The sequence below is a fragment of the Suricata suricatta genome, chromosome 7, assembly GCF_006229205.1.
Source record: "Suricata suricatta isolate VVHF042 chromosome 7, meerkat_22Aug2017_6uvM2_HiC, whole genome shotgun sequence".
NCBI classification, from domain to species: Eukaryota; Metazoa; Chordata; class Mammalia; order Carnivora; family Herpestidae; genus Suricata; species Suricata suricatta.
Genome location: NC_043706.1, coordinates 109,814,206 through 109,820,796, shown reverse-complemented (window position 1 = coordinate 109,820,796; position 6,591 = coordinate 109,814,206). Strand labels below are relative to the sequence as shown.

Below are 6,591 nucleotides of genomic sequence, written 5' to 3'. Positions count from 1 at the left end.
TTTCTCCACACCCTCGTCAGCATCTATTGTCTCTTGATTTGTTCATTTTAGCTACTCTGACTGGCATGAGGTGGTAACTCAGTGTGGTTTTGACTTGTGTTTCCCTGATGATGAGTGATGTTGAGCATTGTTTCATGTGCCTGTTGGCCATCTGGATGTCCTCTTCGGAGAAGTGTCTGTTCACGTTTTCTGCCCATTTCTTCACTGAGTTGTTTGTTTTTTGGGTGTGGAGTTTGGTGAGTTCCTTGTAGATTTTGGATATTAGCCCTTTATCTGATATGTCATTTGCAACTATCTTTTCCCATTCTGTCAGTTGTCTATTAGTTTTCTTGAGATTGTTTCCTCTGCCTTGCAGAAGCTTTTTATCTTGATGAGGTCCCAAGAGTTCATTTTTGCTTTCGTTTCCCTTGCCTTTGGGGATGTGTTGAGTAGGAAATTGCTGTGGTTGAGGTCAAGGAGGTTGTTTCCTACTTTCTCCTTGAGGGTTTTGATGGTTTCCTGTCTCACATTGAGGTCCTTCAGCCATTTTGAGTTTATTTTTGTGTAGGTGTAAGAAAGTGGTCTAGTTTCATTCTTCTGCATGTTGCTGTCCAGTTCTCCCAGCACCACCTACTAAAGAGGCAGTCTTTTTTCCATCGGATACTCTGTCCTACTTTGTTAAAAATTAATTGGCCATACATTTGTGGGCCCAGTTCTGGGTTCTCTATTCTATTCCATTGGTATATGTGTCTGTTTTTATGCCAATACCATACTGTCTTGATGATGACAGCTTTGTAGTAGAGGCTAAAGTCTGGGATTGTGATGCCTCCTGTTTTGGTTTTCTTCTTCAATATTACTTTGGCTATTCAGGGTCTTTTGTGGTTCCTGATGAATTTGAGGATAGTTTGTTCTAGCTTTTAGAAGAATGGTGCAATTTTGATGGGGATGGCATTGAATGTGTAGATTGCTTTGGGTAGTAATGACATTTTCACAATGTTTATTCATCTGATCCATGAACAGGGAATGTTCTTCCATTTCTTGGTGTCTTCTTCAATCTCTTTCAATGTGATACATCACATTAACAAAAGAAAGGATAAAAACCATATGATTTTGTTGATGCCGAAAAAGCACTTGACAAAATACAGCACACTCTCTTAATAAAAACCCTTGAGAAAGTCGGAATAGAAGGAACTTACCTAAACATTATAAAAGCAGTTTATGAAAAGCCCACAGCTAATATCATCCTCAATGGGGAAAAACTGAGAGCTTTCCCCCTGAGATCAGGAACACGACAGGGGTGTCCACTCTCACCACTCTTGTTTAACATAGTGCTGGAAGTTCTGGCATCAGCAATCAGACAACAAAAGGAAATAAAAGGCATCAGAATTGGCAAGGAGGAAGTCAAACTTTCACTTTTCGCAGATGACATGATACTCTACATGGAAAACCCGGCAGACTCCACCAGAAGCCTTCTAGAACTGATCAGTGAATTCAGTAGAGTTGCAGGGTACAAAATCAGTGTACAGAAATCAGTTGCATTCCTATACACCAATAATGAAGCAGCAGAGAGAGAAATCAAGAAACTTATCCCATTCATGATTGCACAAAAACCGTAAATTACCTAGGAGTAAACCTAACCAAGGATGTAAAAGACCTATATGATGAAAACTATAGAAAACTTATGAAAGAGATTGAAGAAGACATCAAATACCTATATTTAAAAAGACGTCCCTTACATGAATCTCCTTGAAGACAAAACTCATTTTGCAAGGGCATCAGAACAAAAACTATAAATGACAAAAGAACCTCAGAAATGGACATGGCTAAAGACTGATATGAAAGTTTGTTATAATGAAGCTGACAGAAATCTGGTTCTGTGACACGTAACACTTCAATAATCAGAATAGCAAGTGATGACCTTATATTAGGACATACTAAAACCAGAAGAATTTTATATATTTTCTTGAATGGTTTTAGCATTTTCCTATACAATATAACCTATGGTTTATCATCATTGGTTTGACAGTGCTTTCCAAGTAATTTAATACACCAAATAAGACTAGTCAAAAAGACTTCATGTACTATTTAAATCTCAGGAAGTTTGTTAAAAACCTCAGAAAGTTTTAAAGTACTTTCCTAAATAGGATTACAGATCATTATAAATTTAATATTTATATTTAACCATGGTGGCAATAGGGGATTCTACATGAATTTATATGTTATATGGTTGTTAGCAAAACGTAGCTCCTTTAACATTGAGAAGTTTTACCTTTCTTAAGTAATCAAAGACCTGAAAAGACAAAACACAGAAGCTTTAGTTTTCTAGGCAGATAGAGAGAAGAGATAAAAAGAAACCCCCCCCCCAAAACCTAGGTGTTTAATTTCAATTTATTTTGCGCATCTGTAAACAAGATGTGTCCTAAATATCAGAAAAGCCTATAAAAGAGGTTATTTGGGGGATCTGGGGATGCTAAATTTTTTTTCATAAATTAATGGTATTGTCATTTTGGCTTCTGAAAGGTTTCATGGTAATGCTCTATTTTTTTTTTATTCTTTTTTAAAGCTTCTTTGTTTTGAGACAGAGAGCATGAGCAGGGGAGAAACAGAGAGAGAGAGAGAGGGAGGGAGAGAATTCCAAATAGGCTCCATGCTGAGCCCAACACAGGGCTCAAACTCATGAACCCTGAGATCATGATTTGAGCCTAAATTAAGAGTCAGAGGCTTAACCCACGGAGCCACCCAGACACCATGGTAAAGCTCTATTTTTAGATAGTGGGTGATTATCTGCACTAAAAGTCTTGATTGTAAAACATGATATGGGGCCAAAGTAAGAAAATAGCTTAACAGTCAAGTGGAGGAGGAGAATAACTGGATACGTATTTTATGAAAACACAGATGGTTAAAGAAATTGTCATCAAATATTTGTTGGTTAAGCCAGCAGTTAAAAAAAATAACTAGGTACCAACATGCTAATTTTACAGGACACTACCTTTTAGTTAGACAGCAAAATCATTGTAGTGAGATGTATTTTTACACTAAATTGTACAAGCAAGTACATTGAAATGCTCTACATACTAATGAACAATCAATATAGTATTGTAAAGAAAAAAATGGGAATGACTAAGTCTTGTGGTGGAAAACTTTCCCTTTTCCTACAGGATATGGGAAGCGAGTACCAGATATTTTGGTCTCAGCACTCCCAGCTCCCACCTTCTTGTCCTCTCAAGACACTGAAATAACTTTTTTCGTAGGTCAGCCTGAATGTAAATTCCAATTTATCAGGGCCAATCACAAATGTACACATATGGGTATGTACCTATTACTGTCACCAGCTACACCCCAAGACCTTTACTGCTTACCTGATTGTACTCATCAACCTTTGTTTTACATTTTCGATAAGCTCTTCTTTGCAGCTTTCCTTTTGACTCAGGCAAATGAAACATGAAACCACCTCCCAGGTGATGGTGACAGCCCTGACAAGACCTCCCACTGTCCCAGACCACCCAGACCATTTAGGTTAAACCTGTCTCTTGCCTGCTCAGAAGGACCATGCAGTGACCTCTAGAATGACCCACAATTACCTTTACCTCATTATAATACTAAAATCTCCACCCAAGGAGGAGTCTTAACTTCATTTGCATAACAAACAACAAACAAGGATCCTTATGTGATGCAAGGCATCTTTCCCTAAGGCACATGTGTGACCTCTGGTCTGCCTGTCCACTGGAGGACAAGGCTTCCCTATCTAAATACTCATCTTAACCTAAACAGAAGGAATCCATTCACTCTCCAGTGGGGAGGCACAACTTTGGAAGCCATTCCCTATGATCTCCTTATTTGCTAAAAATAAAAGCTTTCTTTGTGCAAAGACTCAATCTGGTGCAATTTCTGACTCACCAAAGAGCAAACTCCTACCTAACAACACTGGACACCTCACTGAAAATTCCCATTTTCTCCTATTCCCATAGCTGTGGGGAATTCTACTTAAGCACAATTAGAAAAAAGAAAGGCTGTTTTGTTATGGAACCTGGTCTGGATCACCAGGAAGAACCAGGCGGCACTCGGAGATCATGGAAGGCAGGAGGTTTATTTTACACTGGTGGACTCAGTGGAGATCATTCTCCAGAGGTCTGAGTTCTGAGCAGAAGCAGAGGGGGCAATTTATAGTCTGTTCACATGGCAGGCAGGGTGGGAAGGAAAACCTGGAAGGGGAATTTTGGGGCAGGGAATGGAATTCCCCTGTCAGTCCTATCGGCCATCTTATAGCAGATTTTTCCTTATCGTTCCCCACTTTGATATCCCTGTAGAAGGCATCATCTTTATTTATCACGGGCTGGTTCTTTCCCTTAGTTTCCTGACTTTGGTTGTGACTATTCCTGACTGATTTATAAAATAAGAGTATTCTCCGAGGAAGATGCAGGTGCCCTTTACTCTGCAGTGAGGAGGTCAAGTGCCCATCTGTTCTGGAAAGCAACTCCTGCCAGGGAACTTGTTTGGCTCTGCAGGGACACTAGGGAGTTGGCCACTCATTAGTTCTATGGAAGAGTCTATGCCTCCTATGCCAGGCCCTATCCCCTTAGCTATTCCTGCCCCTACGAGGACGGCAGCAATGCCGTTCTTTTAGCCTGGCCCTTCTTGCTGGCAGGCAAACCAGCAGATTGAAAGAGGTTACACCACATGTAAGCTTTTAAACCCCTCAGATTCTTCCAGTGAAGGTGCCCTGCTCTTACAAATGGGGCCCAGGGGCACCTGGGTGGCTCAGTCGGTTAGGCCTCCGACTTCGGCTCAGGTCAGATCTCACGTTCGTGGGTTCTAGTCCCACATCAGGCTCTGTGCTGACAGCTAGCTCAGAGCCTGGAGCCTGCTTCCAGTTCTGTGTCCTTCTCTCTCTGCCCCTCCCCCTCTCATGCTCTGGTTCTCTCTGTATCAAACATAAATAAACCATTTAAAAGAATTAAAAAAACAAAACAAAACAAAACAAAAAAACCAAATGGGGCCCAAATTAGAGGCAATCAATACCAACAGAACATCCTGTCCATAAAAGAAAGGTAAGCGTGAACAGGAACCTCTTGCTGTTTCCCCAACTTTCTGGGGCAACCTCTGACAATTCAGTGGCGAAGAGTAAAGACATTTTATCTGACTGGTGATTCTTCAAGCTTCTGCAGTACATAGACCAGCCAGCTTCCGGGGTGTGGCTGGAGCAGGGCTGAAGATAAGACTCAGGTCAGTCTTCCAAGTCTGGGGCTCCTCAGGATTGGCCATCTGCACTCTGGAATGGTGGACCCATGGGGTGATACCTGTATAAGACCCAGTTCACTGTGGTTTGAGAGGGTCTTTTTCCAGTCTTTGACCTAGACCAAGTCCCCTGGTGATAGAGGGGAATCCTAAAGATGGCCCTCTCAAAAGGGGAGAAATCTTGATTTCCTGGTGCACAAGGGACTTGCAAGAGAGCCAGAGACAGCAGGTCCAGACATGGGAGATCTGTTTCCCAACAGAACTTGGCTAAGGTTCCCTTAAGGGTATGATTTATTCATTCTACTTTTCCTGAGATTTGAGGCTGGTAAGCCAAACCAGGGGACAATTTCTTTCCTGAGCTCCTGATGGGGGTCATGGTGCAGGTAAGGGAGGGAGCTATGTCTGCCTCCTTATTCGCTCCTACCTTGGCTGCTTTATTTGCTAGACGATTTCCTCATGCTGTAGGGTTGTCCTCCTTCTGGTGTCCTTTGCAGTGTGGAATGGTAACTTCTTTTGGAAGCCTGATGGCCTCGAGGAGCTTTAGTATTTCCTCCTTGTTTTTGATGGTCTTCCCTGCCATGGACTTTCTTTGTAGACTACCCCATGTATGTGTACAGTAGCAAAGGAGTACCAGGAGTCGACTGAATTGCTTGTCCTTGCTAATGGTGAGGGCTCAGATTAAGGCATGTCACTGCATACCTGGCCTTTTGAATGCTCTTTGTGATGAAACTGCTACCATCATTGAACAAGGTGAGGTTTAGGTTCTGTAGGGTCTGGTCACACAGATATGGGCGGCTTGTGAATACTTTACTGGTCACCTGAGAACAGTCATGATCTGATTTTTCAGAAGGTAGGAAAGTTGTGGGGTTCAGGGTCCACACTGTTTTAAGAGTGACCCATGGATTCTCACAGAGGAGCCTCTGGTATTGTGTTCTTGTCCCAGGGTTAGTTTATCTGCCTCTTTAATGAGCAGAACTGTGGCCATTTGTGCCCTAAGGCACGGTGGCCATCATGCCACCGTTTGGACAGGTATTCTACTGGCCGTTGCCAAGGGCCAATAGTCTGAATGAGAACCCTGAGGGTGACCCTTTCCTTCTCAAACACAAAGAGATTAAAAGGCTTTTCTATATTCTGCAGGCTAAGGGCTGGTGCCTGCCCCAAGGTGGCCTTTATCTCTAGGAAGAAGTTTTGGCCTCTTCTGTCCAGACGGGGGGGGCGGGGGGTTCTCATTCCTGTCCTACCAAGAGATTACAGAGGGGTCCTGCTATTGCTAAGAATCTGGGAATCCAGATTCAGCAGAATCCTGCAGTCCTGAGGAATTCTTGTAATGCACTCCCCACCTTAGTTGGGACTGAGGTAGGAAGGTGATGACCTTCT

General features: G+C 42.3%; 1 long non-coding RNA gene across 1 annotated transcript; it reads right to left on the bottom strand.

The window, feature by feature from the left end:
• Positions 1–4,047: 4,047 nt before the first annotated feature.
• On the bottom strand, positions 4,048–5,903 carry LOC115296680. Its single transcript, XR_003910995.1, has 3 exons — positions 5,639–5,903; positions 4,999–5,276; positions 4,048–4,181 (listed from the first exon to the last, which is right to left on the bottom strand). It is a non-coding gene; the product is annotated as an uncharacterized LOC115296680 (long non-coding RNA).
• Positions 5,904–6,591: the final 688 nt, after the last annotated feature.